The 15,201-nt window shown below is 38.0% G+C and overlaps 1 protein-coding gene across 6 annotated transcripts in view; it reads right to left on the bottom strand.

Annotated features, from left to right (window-relative positions):
• ROBO1 (roundabout guidance receptor 1) overlaps positions 1 to 15,201 on the bottom strand; it is a 694,688-nt gene that overhangs the window by 609,959 nt on the left and 69,528 nt on the right. Inside the window, exon 2 of one of the 6 annotated variants that reach the window (XM_048933859.1) lies at positions 6,251 to 6,329. The exons of the other annotated variants lie outside the window; for them this stretch is intronic. The gene's annotated coding sequence lies outside the window, so the exon portion shown is untranslated. The remainder of the gene's footprint in view (positions 1 to 6,250; positions 6,330 to 15,201) is intronic. 6 annotated transcript variants of the gene reach the window in all.

Raw genomic sequence — 15,201 nt, 5'->3', positions numbered from 1 at the left:
AAATGTAGCTGTTAAGGGATCTTTCTAGTGAGTTTGTGTTATTAAGGGATGAAACTTCTCAAGTGACTGGTAGGAAAATTGAATTTCACAGAAGAGAATCTTTAGATTAAATGTGACTTTTAGACTCATTTTTCTAACCAGAAAACCGTAGGTTAAGAAGTATTCACAACTCCACCACAGTTCAGAAATAATTTCTGGTCATCCTATTTGTTCTCTTGCACATCAACTATGTTGGCGCTCAGTATTTCTTGGCCAGAACTCTCCAGATCCCATATACAGTATATGTATCTGTACAACAATGCTTTTCGTTTATAGGTTTCTGAATAACATATGGCATTGTTTAGATAATCATAAGCTTCTAAAAACATCCAAAGTTTTTTAGACAAATGTGTTTGAGTATATACAATCTTCAAATAAATGCAATAATTTTATTGCTTTGTTGCTTTGATAAGAGCCTTTATCTCAGTTCAAAATAAAACGTGCTCACAATGATTTATGTGTTGTATAATATCTGGAGCTTCACATCAAGTTCCTGGTGACAAAAGAGATGATATTTCATGTATTTGTCAAGTTACTAGATAACCATAACTGCCTTACCTCAACTAACAATTAGAGACCACTGAACATGATTGGAACTGAGAGGTAGGCTGATGCATGAAGTTCTAGTCCAACAAAATATAATTACACTGGACCTTGATAACACCATACCTCCACTTATTTCTCTCTCCTTGTATTTATTTCCCTTGCAACTGAAAACACATATACTGAAATGAGAAATTTTGGTTATGATTCCTAAATGCCAGCTGACAAAATCACATAACAGAGCTACAAAAGTGCAAAGAAGGCATAGCCAGCCTCTTTTCAGTGGTGCCCAGCACCAGGACAAGAGACAGTGGGCACAAACTGAAACTCAAAAAGCTCTGTCTATACAACAGGAAGTATTTCTTTCCCGTATGAGTGATAGAGCACTGGTACAGGCTGCTCAGAGATGTTGTGGAGTCTCCATCCTTAGAGATCTTCTAAAGACACCTGGTCATGACCACAGAATCACAGAATTGTAGGGGTTGGCAGGGACCTCTGAAGATCACCTAGTTCAACTCCCTGCCAAAGCTGATTCTCTACAGCAGGTGACAGAGGAAAGTGTCCAGACAGGTTCTGAATACCTCCAGAGAAGGAGACTCCACAGCCTTTCTGGAAAGCTTGTTCCAGTGCTTTGTAACCATCGAAGTCCATATTTTTTTTCCTCACATTTGTATGGAATTTCTTAAGTCCTAATTTGTGTTTACTGCCCTTTTGTCCTGTTGCTGGGCACTACTGAAAAGCGCCTGGCCCCATTCATTTGACAACCATCCATTATATGCATTCATAAGATTCCCCCTCAGTCTCCTCTTCTCCAGATTTAAGAGTCCTGGGTCTCCCAGCCTTTTCTCATACAGAAGATAGTCCAGGCCCTTAATCATCTTTGTGGCCCTCCACTAAATTCTCTCACTGAACATAGGACTTCAGATGCAGCCTCGTCAGGGCAAAGTAGAAGGGGAGGATCATTTCCATTGACCTGCTGGCCATACTCTTTTTAACGTACCCCAGGATACCACTCGCCTTCATGTCCACAAGGGCACACTGCTGGCTTGTGGCCAACCTGTTGTCTACCAAGACACTCAGGTCCTTCTCTGCAGAGTTCCTTCCCATCAGGTCAACCCAAAATCTAGACCGATACATGGTATTATTCCTCCTTAGGTGTAGGACTCTGCACTTGTCCTTGCTGAAACTCATCAAGTTAATCTCTGGCCAACTCACCAGCCTGTCTAGGTCCCACTGTATGGCAGCACAGCCTTTTTGTGTATAAATCACTCATTCTAGCTTTGTATCATCAGCAACTTGCTGATAGTGCACTCTATCCCTTTGTCCAGGTCACTGATGAAGACACTGAACAAGATCAGACTCAATACTGAACCCTGAAGAACACTACTAGTTGCAGGCCTCCAACTAGACTCTATGCCACTGATCCCATGTCTGAGCTCTGCCAGTCAGCCAGTTCTCAGTCCACTTCACTGTCCATTCATCTATCGCACACTTATTAAGCTTCATTACAAGGATGTCAAAAGCCTATCTGAAGCCAAGACCGACAACATCTACTATTCTCCCCTCACGTACCCAACTGGTCATGACATCATAAAAGGATACCAGATTGGTCAAGCATGATTTCCCCATATTGACTATTCCTGATAACCTTCTTTTCTTCCATTTGTTTGGTGATGACATCCAGGATAAGATTTCTATCATCTTCCCAGGGACAGAGGTGAGGCTGACTGGCCTGTAGTTGCCAGCTCTTCCTTCTTGCTGTTTGAAGACTGGGGAGACATTCTCCTTTATCTAGTCCTTGAAAATCTTTCCTGTTCTCTATAACATTTCAAAGATGATAGAGAGAAACCTGACAATCACTTCTGCCAGCTCTCTCAGTACTCATGGGTACAATCCATCAGAACTCTTTATTTGTATGTATTGAGTTTGCCTACACAATACCTGACTAGATCCTCCTTAACCAAGGGGAAATCTTCCTTTCCTCAGACTCTGATCTCAAGGATCTAGGATTTCTGAGGGACCATGTTAGCAGTAAATATTGAAGCAAACAAGGTGTTTTGTAACTCATTCCTGTGTCCTCTATTACCAGGGCATTTGTCTCGTTCAGCAGCACTTTCTCCTAGCTTTTCTTTTGCTATTGACATACATAAAGAAGTCTTTCTCGTTATTGCTAATTTCCCTCACCAGATTTTAGTAGATCTTAGCCTTCTTTGTTGCACCCCTGTGTGACCTGACAGCATTCCTATATTCTTCTCTAGGGGCCAGAGAACTTTCCCATATTCCACAGACTTTCTTCTTCCATTTCAGTTTTTCCATGAGATCCTTGCTCACGCATGAATGTCTTCTGGCACCTTTGCCTGATTTCTTACACTCAGGGATGCACTGATCTTGAGCTTGGAATAAGCACTACTTGAATGTCAATCAGCTCTCTTGGGTCTTCTTACCTCCCAATAATCTAACCCATGAGATGTCTCCAAGTAGGCCCCTGAAGAGGTCAAAGTTGACTCTCCTGAAGTCTGGGGTTGCAATCCTACTTACTGCTTTATTTCTTCCATGTGAGATCCAGAACTACACTATCTCATGGTTGCTGAAACCAAAGATGCCCCCAACATTATGTTCAGCCTCTACTACCATACTACCAACATCTGCCTCTGATGCCATGGGCAATAATAACAGAAGAGGTATTAATTCCAGAGTAACCCTAGTATTTATAACTTCTATTCATATCTATGCATTGTCATAACACATTTTGACTATAATAATTGTATCAAATACTCCAGTTTCACCCTTCAATTAGTCTTTCAGTGTCTGAACTACAAAACTAATTTTGTAGAACGAGGACTGCCACCAATTATGTGTTGCCACTGACATAAGGATGCACTAGCCATATAAACTTCAGCTGTCCTGAGATTTCACATAACACTATACTAAATGAGTGCAGAACTGCACCAGAATGTGCAAGAAAAGATTCAAGCGCAATGTATTGTCTATGCTACGCAATGAAGATAAACACTGTTTCTTCAATGACATTATAATCATTAAAGAATCAATTGCAAATTAAACTGCACAAACCCAGAGGAGAAAGAAGCACTATTGTAAATTAAGAGAAAGAGTCTAATCAATTATTTTCTACCACTTTCCAGGCATACTGCCATTTATCACTACAGTCAGCCCAGCATACAGCAGCAGAAATTAAAGATATCAAGTCACAACAACAACAACAAACACCAACAACAAAAATAATCCTGGTTTTCTCTCTCCTCCCGTCTCCTTAATTTTTTTTTTTTTTTTTAATCATTTTCCCTCAAAACCACTCAAAATAAACAACAATTCAACTATATATGTTTTTGGTGTTTTGTTTTTTTTTTTTTTTTTTTTTCAGAAATAGTAAGCAACTCATTAAGACTACATTTTCACAGGATTTTGAGTTGAAGAAAAGGACACAAAAATCAAGCAATCAAGATTTTAACTTATAGAAAATAAGTTTTACTATTAAATTATTCTTATGAGATTTACAATCTGTTAAATACTACATTGAAGAAGATAGCTTAATTACAAGATAAATCAGAAGTTTGTTGCCAAAGACCATTCTGGAGTGAATAAACAAAAATTTACTACAGATATAAGAAACAGAAACTCCTTCTGAAACAAAATAAACTACTTTTAAATGTAAGCTATTTTTGAAACTCTTCATTCATTGTTAGGCCTGCTGTTATTAGATGGAGCTTCTCAGTCATTCAATCCTTTTCCTGTCTATTAATCAGAATTCCACGTCTATTAGTCAGACTCCAGGTATCTCACCATTTATGTTTAGACTGACACTACTTTTGAGCTTAATCCTCCTTCTGTGCATTATCATCAGTAAAGTTACCTATCACTGAAGTTAAGATTTTAAATATCCTGTCTTTGTTAAAATGAATTTATTCAGAGTTCTAGGAGAATGAGAAGTAATGCATACATTGTTTCCAATTAGGAGCAAGAATGAAAAAGAGTAGATGAACTGGGGGGGGGGGGGGGGGGGGGAGAAATGGCCAGCTTTGGATACAAAGTAAATCAACTCTACTAAGACAAAATCAGCTATGAAAATATATGTCTATTTAAACCAGAGTAGGTAGTAGCATAGAACACTGGTGGATCTGGATTGTGATCTTTTCAGGGACAGTTTCAGTAGACAGCTCCAGGGAACTGGCATGTGCATCTATTCACAAAGTTTACCTTGCGTTACTATAGTACAGTATAGCAACACGTTTAATTTTTTAAGAAACAATTGCTAGGAAAGTTTTTACAATTCATAATACAGTATTTGTGTTCATTTTATGCTGTGGAGTTTTGTTTTGCTTTTTATTTTGTTTAATCCAGAGAAAAGCATTGTGTAAAACAAAAATGTACTCTACACTCTCAATTTGCATTTTTAGCCAGGCAAGCAGCAAACCCATATAAACAGTCTTACTGAGGTTTTTAAGTAACTTGATTCTTTGCTTGATGTATTTACTGCCTAAGCAGTAGTTCACTTACAATAATTCTTAAAAAAAAAAAAAAAATTGTCCCCTAAATCCTACTGGGAGGCAGGAACAGGAACCCAGACTTCAGTCTAAATCCTGAATACCTACTACAGAACTGCCTGCACATGAAAGCTCAGTGAGAAGAACCAAACATACCACAAAAGAAAAATCTTTTTCCTCCCACCAGTCTCATAAGTAATCTCTCTACCAGAAGCTCTGCTAATCTATAATTTTTCCTTCACTTCACCAGCTAAATAAACTAAGATGAATTTTGAACAATGGACAGCTTCAACAACAACATTTCCTCAGAGAGGAGTCCATAAATGAGACAGCAAGCAATAGAACATGCTTTCTACAAAAGGAATCAATATATTAATCATTCAGTAGATACGCAGGGTATGATGCATGACCTGGAATGTGTCAAAGACAGAGCGTAAAGAGAAAGCAAAATAAAAAACAAGCAAATAAAAAAACAGACAAAAATGTAATCCAAACAAAACAGTGATTTCCAATAATTATGTGAATTGGAGCCACTCAAGAAAAGTAACAGTGATCTGTACCCTTCTAGATTCAGAACTTCGTCCCTTAGCCCCAGAATATTGGTCTTTCCCAAGCAAATTAAGTTAGGGTGCTTCCTGTTCTCTTTTTTTGCCTGCTATGGTTGGAGGAATACAAAAACAGTGTCCAAATGTGCAAGAATGGGATTAGGAAAACCAACAAAGACCTGAAGGTTATTCTGGTAAGGTTTGCAAAGAGCAACAAGAGGGGATTCCACAAGCACTTAAGTATCAAACAGAACAGCAGGAAAAAGAGGGCCTGCTGCTAAGTGGGGTGACAAAGGATGAAGAAAATGCACATGCACTCTGCATCTTCTTTCACTTCAATTTTTGTTGGAAAGACCATCACAAATAGCCATCACAAATTCCAGGCTCCTGAAACTAGAAGTTAAGATTAAGAAATACTTGCCCTTTGTAGACGAGGGTCAGATTAGGTATCATTTAACATGGACACATTAGTCCCAGGGATCCAATAGCATTAACATGTGTGAGCCAAAAGAGCTAACCAGTGTCACTGCAAGGCCACTCCTGATTAGCTTTGGAAGGTCATGACAATCAATAGGTTTCTCAGGTTCCTGAGATCTGGAAGACAGCAAAAATCCCTTTTACCTTTAAGATGGAACAACCAGAGCCAGTCAGACACACCTCTGGTCTCTGAGAGGGTGATGGATCAAGTTACTCTGGAGACCTGGAGGACAACAAGTTGAGTCAGAAAGGTGCCTTTGCTGCTAAGAAGGCCAAAGTATCTTGGGCTGTTCTGCAAAGAGTAGCCAGCAGGTCATGGGAAGTGACTGTTCCTATCTGCTCTGTGCTGGTGAGGCTAAGTATGGAGTACTGGCTCCTAATTGCAAGACTCATACAAACTTGGTGGAGCAAATCCAGTAAAGATAACCAAGAGACTGGAGCACTGAGAGGAGACTGAGAGAGATGGGACTTCTCAGCCTGAGGAGAGAATGCACTGGGGGGGATCTGATTCATGTACATAAAGACTTGATGGGAAGAAATGGAAAAAAAAAAAAAAAGCCAGATTTCACTCTGTGGTACCCAGCAAAATGCACAGATTGAAACATGGAAAACTCCATTTTAAAATAAAACATTTCTACCATGAGGGTGACTGGACAGTGGAACAAGGTGCCCAGAAATACGTGGATCTCCTTCTTTGAGATTATGCAAAAACCCAACAGGTTATGTACCATGGAAACCCTCTCTAGCAGACCTTGACCTAAATAGGACTGGAACAGGCAATCTCCAGAGGTGGTTTTCAGCCTACTGCTGCACTGTTTAGAAACCACAGTACCAAAATCAACAGTCCACATCTGTCTCAGGAAATGCTGTAGTAAAATGAAACAAAATGAGAGAAGAATGTCACAGAAAATTAACCATAATATCCTTAGTGCAGACTGTCTAGAAAAGATATCAGCATCAGCAGAGACTGACAGAATGGAGCTACTATGCTTGGCATGTGTTTCAGGGCTCAATAAAAAAAAGGATATACAAACACTAGGAAAAATAATTTGTCCGGTGAACAGTCCTCAGTGCATGGTCAAAAATGGTTTGTGATGAGAGTTTTGTTTGGAATAATCTCTTGATTCCATAGGTAACCAGAGAATATAGATAAACTGAAAGCACACAATGCAGTGTTCATCTCAGTAGTTCATATATTCAGGCTGATTACTTCCCAGAAATGCAACAATCAATTTTGACTTGCAAATTGTTCTCTTGCACAGACCTGCAGTATTTTATGTTTTGTCCTCTATTTTTTTTTCAGCCACTCATGGGGGAGATAGCTGGTGAGACTCAGAAGTGAATTAATTGGACAAGACTTTACACAACTCCTAAAGGTTATTTCATTCTGTTGATGAGCCTTTTTTATTGAAACTGCTAATACAGTAAAAAGCTGTGGAAAGAGAGGGCAGATGTGAAGACATTTGTATCATCACTGTCAAGAAGCCATATAAGAAAGCAAGACAGAATGGTCTTTGCTAAATATTCCACAGTTCAGGACGCTACCTGCAGGCATGCACAGGCACTTGTTGGAGAAGCAGAGGCAATGTAGTTTTAGGGATATCTATAGTCTATTAAAAATTACTTGTTTTTTTTCTAGTACCTAGAAGAAAGTGACACTTTCAGCTCATCTTAGGTGCAGATCACTAGTTTTTCTATAATTAAAGATGCCTGACAAAGAAGTAGAACAGCGGTCTTCTGGAGTTTCAATTAACTCAAACAACACAATTTTAAAATACAATTATTTTGAAACACAGTTCTTGGACTACGTAAGAGGATTTAATCTTTTAAATACTTTGCTCCATTTTAGTGAAATTTTTCTGCCTGCAATTCAGCAAACATGAAAGAAAACTGAATTTCTTCGACTTGATTCTGAACTCAAATTATAGGATTGTCAATCATCAGATGCTCATCTACAGCTACTCAGGAAAGAAAAAAGCAATATCTATGACATAAAATCATTGGTATTTCTCTTGCTTCTCAACTCTGGAAAAAGTAGAAATCAGTAGTAAAAAGGAAGTTTCCCCATTAGGAATACTACTTGTGGCTGGCAAGCAGTAAAATGCAGTAAAAAGTCATGCAGAAGACGACACATTCTCCTACAGTGTCAGTTACCTCTATCTTTCATGTGAATAAACTCATTGTACAAAAATGAAGGGATATAGAAATTAAGTATCTCCTGTTCAAACTTAAGTGCCACGGTTTCATCTGGGACAAAGTTCATTTTTCCTTCATAATGTCTGGTATGATATTATGGTTTGGCTCTAGAAGAAAAATAATGTTGATAACACACCAGTGCATACTGCCCCACCAGTGTGGGAACTGAGAGGGCACATAACAAAGACAGCTGACCTGAACTGGACAAAGGGATATCCCATACCACATGACATCATAAAAAAAAAAAAAAAAACACTTGAAGAATGGTAGGGAGCTGGCTGGGTGGGCACTCAATGCTTCGGGTCTGGCTGGACATTTGCCTGCAGGTGGTGAGAAACTGCTTCTGTGTCACATGTTTTGCAGATAAATTATTACCATTGCTATTATCTTCCCCCCCCCCCCCCCCCCCCCCCCCTCCCTTTTCCATCTTAGTAAATAGTTTTTATCTTAACCCATGAATTCTACTTTTTTAAAAATAATTTCCTGATACTTCTCCTCCATTCCACTGAGAGGGTGGGGGGTTGAGCAAACAACTGTGTGATGCATAGCTACCTGTTGGGTTAAGCCACAATACATTCCTTCCAAGGGGTTTGAACTTGTTAAAAGTTAATGGTATCTCTTCAAAGTAGTAAGAATATGCTTCTATTTTAATATAATTTTGTGTCAAATTCAGTAACAATGGACTCAGTCCTGTGTTTTCTGTTAGACCCTTCTTAAGAGCCGTCTAAATGTTAAGAAGTTATTGATTTTTGAAAATACAATCAAGGAGTGATCGAAACAAAACAAGAACTTATATCTTATGCTACAGATGCATTATCTCTTTCTCTTCTCTCTGGTATATTAAACCAGCAATCCTCATCTTGACTTCCAAGATTTTTCAAAGGATTGTTTGGAAAGATTGGGTATTGTATCTGCTGCATGCTTCCTAACGTGAGATACTGTGTTTTAAAACTGCTATCCTAGAACTAAATACTCATCACTTTTTGATCTTGGAACTACGTTAAAGTTTCTGAGATTATAGGTAAAAAAAAATTCAGGTGAAAAATAGGATTAGTAATGCCTTGATATAGTTTCAACACACCAGTTGTTACATATTTTCTTTAAAAGTAGAACTGAAATAGGATTAAATCATTGCATATTCCAATCAATCAATCAATTGAAAGGCTAATATCTACAAAAGAAAATTGTGAACTTGCATTTAAAAAATTATTCATAATAATACATGAACATCAACAGTATTTCTTAAACAGGGGATATTTGAAGGAGTGAAGTGGTTGGTTGTCAAATGTACTTCCAAACAGAGCCAAGTGGAAAAGAAACAATGCTTGATAGAAAGAAAATTCAGTGCCTGAAAGGTTAAAAAAATTCCTTTGACTGCATTTGGACTCCTCTGTTATACCTGACATAAAAAAGCAAGGGTTTTTCAAAGGCATTTAGCTTTAAACATTCACAGCACCTTTGAATGTCCTCAGCAGGACCAGAAAAGAGGGATTCAATTTTCAAAGATAATTGTGTCAGATAACTGTCTCATCCCTTTTCAGAAACAATCTGATAAATACCTAATTACCAGCTGAGTGATTTCAGAGCCACACAACTGGGTCTGAGAGAAGGCTACAGGGAATGACAAGGTTCCCTAAAGCCATCAAGAGCAAGAAGCATTTGGCTTGTGAATTGTTTCATTTATTAGACAAGTAAAATGCAAAGAAGTCCCCAGTGAAAACAAAATATTCATAAACTGTTGACATAAGCAAACTTAATATTTTACACGTGTAGTTGCTTTCAAATGAAAGAGGACTGAGTACTACAAAACAGTTATATTCTAAAATCCATGACAGTAAAGATTCAAGTACTTAAAAATTGCTCATTTTTTGTACACCAACCTTTACTACTGTTCACTGTAGTTACTGTTACTGTACTGTTACTGTAGGTAATATTGCCTAGTAACAATAATTTGTTGCAACCTTGCAGCTATAAATGAAGAAAACTTCCATGACAGACCCTTAGCTGCATAACTAGAAAGAGCTTACAAAGTGAAGTAAATGAAACTACCTCCTGTTTCTTGAAAAAAAAAAAAAAAGATAATTAGCTAAGAAAATCTATATTAAAAAATAGTATCTTCATTTTTGAATTGTTTACATTGTTTAAATTGTTGAATTTAAAACAAAAGAAAACACAGGTATAAAGAGCATCTGAGATTCCACTGAAGTTTTGGAAGTTGACACTATAAATGCCAGTCTTGTAATCTTTCTGAACAACTTAGAGAAGTGTTGACCCCCTACAAAACTTCCTAACTGTTAATGGAGTGGAGAGCATGAAATATCAACATAATGATGCAAAGTTCAGAAGCACAGATGGGAAATGGAAGATTACTGATAACGCTTCAACACTATTAAATTGACCAAGTTATGTATTCCTCGGGCTTTATGAAATACATGTCTACTTTGTGAAAAATGCAGCAGATCTGGGGTGGCAATCTTAAAAGTACACATCTGATCTACTGCTACACACAGACTGGAGAACATTGATTGGAATTTTGCAAATACAATGAATAGGATGGATCACACAATTCTACAAATCTCAGTCATATAATTTAAAAATAAGGACAAAAAAAATATACTGCATATACGTAGCAGAGGGGTGAGTCAATGCTGTTGAGTACACAATGTGGGGACAAAGATTTAAACTAAGATGATTGATTTTACTGTTGAGTGGAATAGTAGCAACTATATAGTCAAGATCAAATGGAGACCATTTTAAAACCTGCTCCTCTCAGATTCTCGCAAATTAAGCGACAGCGTTTCTGTATGCATCATTATTCATCTCACGTACAGAAAGAAACTGAAGCTTGCCTAAAAGAGCTGACACACTGCTAGCATTTAGGTTCTGTCAGGCAGGGTAGTGTAGATGAAGTTCTGAGGTTTTGCTGGTCTGCAAATCAAGGTTTTAACTCAGATCACAGCTCTGCCATAACCTGTGTTGTGAAACTGCTTCAACTTGGAATTAACATTCTCAAATTCCTAAGCAATAGTCACTCAATTCAAGGAAAAGCCTAAACTGCACTTCAGTGCACAAGGAAATCTTGGTGCTCATCCAACCACCATATTTCTTATGCTTCTATCTGTCATCACAGTAAATGTCCTTTCATGAGTTTAACACTGTGACACACACACACAAAGGAATACTAGACAGTCTTAGTGCACAAAGCAAAAGAGAGAAATGGCTCTTCACTGTAAAGCTCTTGAAAAAACCAAGCATTTTAGGACCATGGTCTATAGTCTCTGGTGGCAAAAAAGCTTGCCAGAATTCTTTTACTCTGGGGATTCAACTTTGTAAAAAAAAAAAAAAAAACAGCTTGGCTTTTGGCCTTAATAAGAACTGGAGCAATTAGAAAGGATTTGCAGATCCTGCCCAACTAACAAGCATTCTCAGGCACAGTAATTTACATCAGAATTCAAAGGATATTCCACTCTCCCCAGAAATGCATTTATCCTTCAGGGGTCACCAGTAAAGGTGAAGCTTAAACAATATAGGGACTTTCTACATCTTCTGCTTCCTGGTTTAACAGACTGGTGTGAAATGCTAACTCCTTGGGGGAAAGGAAGACGACTCCAGCTTTCAGGAAGGTACCGCAAGAGTGGCAGAATCCCTTTGAAACTGAGACTGATCTGATAAAGTCGTTATGGTTGTTAATAGCAACCATTCCTCTTCCCTGCATGAGACCACAGCAATCAGCTGCAGCACAGGGCAGAGAGCGCTACAGCCATCAGTATGAGGAAAAACTGGAGACTGCCTGCACCTCTGGAAGGCCATATCCTCTCCCCATCCCAGAGAGCTTAAGAGTTTCTCCCTCTATGTGACAGAAGTACTACTGCCTTCTAGCCTTTCTGGGAACACAGTCAGTAGCTTTTTGCTATGTTTCATGCCTAAAGTAGACTTTGCTATCTCACCATTGCCTTCACCCCACAGGCAAGAAGTCTCCACTCCTTTCCCTAATCCCACCCCCTCCTCAACACAGTGAAACTCCACTTCTGAAGTCACACCACTTCTACAGCTCCTGAGATCACAAATCCTTGGACGAGAGGAAAAGGGTGTTGCCATGCCCAGCCCCGAGACAAATTCAGAAAGGACAGAACTGTTATTAGTTTTCTGTGTAATGGTCCATGCATTGCTGCATGCCAGCTAAATGGGAAGAAGATGCTGGGCAATGCAAAGGTGGGCCTTACATTGTGTGGCAGAGAATGAATTTCAGATCTCCTCTTCGATTTGGAATTACTTCAAAAGGAAAAATTAAGAAGATACAGGACTTGAACCTTTCTGAACTCAAGTCCTTTGAGCTCGGCCATTTCCTTGAGGAGAACAGCCAGCAGAGGCATGTGGACCACACACTACATTCAGAGAAGTCGTCTTCTGTAAACCCCGATCTTTCTTGATTATGCTTTATGAAAGGGATTTACTTAGTCCATGTGATATCAACAAATTATGAAAATGAAATATATTGCTGGCAAGATACAGCATGTGACAGGCTCCATGTAAGAGGGAACAGAGAATATGATGCAACACCTATAATCTCAGTTTCTCTATTTCTATGTAATAGAAATTCCAAATAAAATGCATTTTAAAAGTTTAGCAAGATATGTTAAAAAAGTTTATTTTGTCATCTAAACATTAATTTGAAAATGCAGATAAATCCTTTAAAGAGCATCATGCCTCTTCCCACCACCCTTGACCTTGATTCTTTGCTTTTATGTAAATCAATTACAACATATTTTTAATAATCTGCTCAGTTCTGGAATACAGATTAAAGTCTGAAGGTGTCTGTTATAGAGCTAGGAGAACTCAAATTTACAGACCGAATGTTTTCAGCCTGGAAAATCTCCCAGACAATTCCAATCTTTTACCAATAAACTGTTAACGTACATTAGCATGTGAAGAATAGTAAAATAGAAACAAAGCTTAAAACACATCCTCTAAGTATTACTGTGGAAAAAGAAAAGTCAAAGATCCTAAAAACCTTCAGACCAGAAAAGTACAACAGATATGGTAAAGAAAATTAAGGTTTTATGACTCAAACTGACAGATTTTGGTGGAAAACAAAGTAATATTTACGTGCACAAGTATGCAATGAAAAACACACATCTCACACTAGCACACTCTGGAGTTTCAGCTACCCACACTGCAGAGTAAACCATAGCCTTGCAGCAGTTCTCATTCATTCCAGGAACATTCCTGGTAGAAGAATTCATCTGAAGCAAAAATATTTCTTTCTGTCAGTATACCTAACACACCAAAAATTCCGATTTGCTGGCTAAGATTTTGACAAGTCCCCAGTTTCTAGCACAGACCCTCACACACTTCATTTCTGTCAGATGCATAATCAGATGCTCACACATGTATCACACTCTCTGTAACTGTAACAGACACCAGCTATAAACATATTTTAGAAGTTATGGATGTGCCTGCCACAACCAGTGTGACCTTTCCTAATAGAGAAACTGCTGCATAATCACTCTCAGGTGGGCAAGAAAATAAAACATCATGAATCACCAAATTCAGTCACATCAGCAGGAATTTGAAGATGTGGGCCAAATAACTAAATTGCTAACTCCTAAATCTTAAGAGATCACAGCTTAAATATTCCTGAGCTGGACCGAAGCTGTCAATTGGAATTTTATAGATGGGAACAAGCAATTTCCTAGTAGTAAACCACGACAGTCAAACTAACTCATCACTGATGAATTCTTTGGAAAAGAGACAGAAAAAAAACAGCTGAGTTCGCAGAATAGTGACTTAATAATCACCTGTATTTTAGCATATTAAGCATATGAAGCACTTTTCTCAGGCTTGGGCTACTAGATGAATGACTACTATACAGTCTTGTGAAAGTGTAATTCTTAAAAGGCTGAGTGATTGGCAAGAAATTTTTTTGTCTGACTTTCAAGAAATTTTCTACTTCATTTCACTTTGGAAATAACTGAAATAAACTGGTGTTCCTTCTCTAATAAGTCCTATGCCGCCAGAAACAAGAGATCAAACAACAATTTCATATTTTCTTTCTCAAATAGAAACAGAAATGAAGGCCATTAGTGAGATGTTAAAAAAAGTTGTGCATGTGCTGGCTTGTGTTATTGTGCTATACTGCCACTTCTAGAAAGCAGTGCTGCTTTTCTAGCACTACAGAAAAGACAAACTAAGCTTGGTGAAAGATATTTTAAGAAAGGGACTCAAGATAGTTTTTATTCATTTATTGCAGCTCATTTTTAAAAATAATTTCTTTTAATTATTCTCTTGGCTTTCTTCCCATTCCTTTCCCTAACCCTACCTCCTACCCATGCTCCTCTTCCCAAAAGGTCTGGAAACCTGGATCCACACAGATGGGTTATTTGCAGCACTAATGCTACAATCAGTGAAAAGCAAGCAGCAGATTCATACATCTAGAATAAAGATTTGCTTACATTTTGAGATTATGATTCAGCATATAGTCAGATGAACTAATCAGTATTAATGAAGTTCACAGCATGCCTCAAAGGCACATTTCTTACACACATTAAACTCAGAGCTACTCTCCTCTAGTTCTTTCTCTGTTAGTGAGAAGGAAGTAAATTTAAGTCCTCATTCATATCTTTGCCAACTCATAACACAAGCCACTTTCCAGTCATTTCCTGACAAAAGACGTTTAATTTGCTCTGGTCTACTAGATCTCTATTATGTATGGACAGACAAATTAAATTTAAGTACCACAAGAAGTGCGTTTTATAAAGTACAAGATATCCTTAAACTTTTAAACTGGAGAAAAAGTAACAGCTATACATGCTTTTCTAGAAAAATGAATATGCACTGCATAATCATCTGAGCTCACAGTGTAAGACTATCTTGCATTGCAAGCACTAAATTTTAAACCT

This window comes from Lagopus muta, chromosome 1 (assembly GCF_023343835.1).
Source record: "Lagopus muta isolate bLagMut1 chromosome 1, bLagMut1 primary, whole genome shotgun sequence".
Classification (NCBI taxonomy): Eukaryota; Metazoa; Chordata; class Aves; order Galliformes; family Phasianidae; genus Lagopus; species Lagopus muta.
The sequence above is the reverse complement of the archived record's forward strand: the minus strand, read 5'-3'. Positions and strand labels throughout refer to the sequence as shown.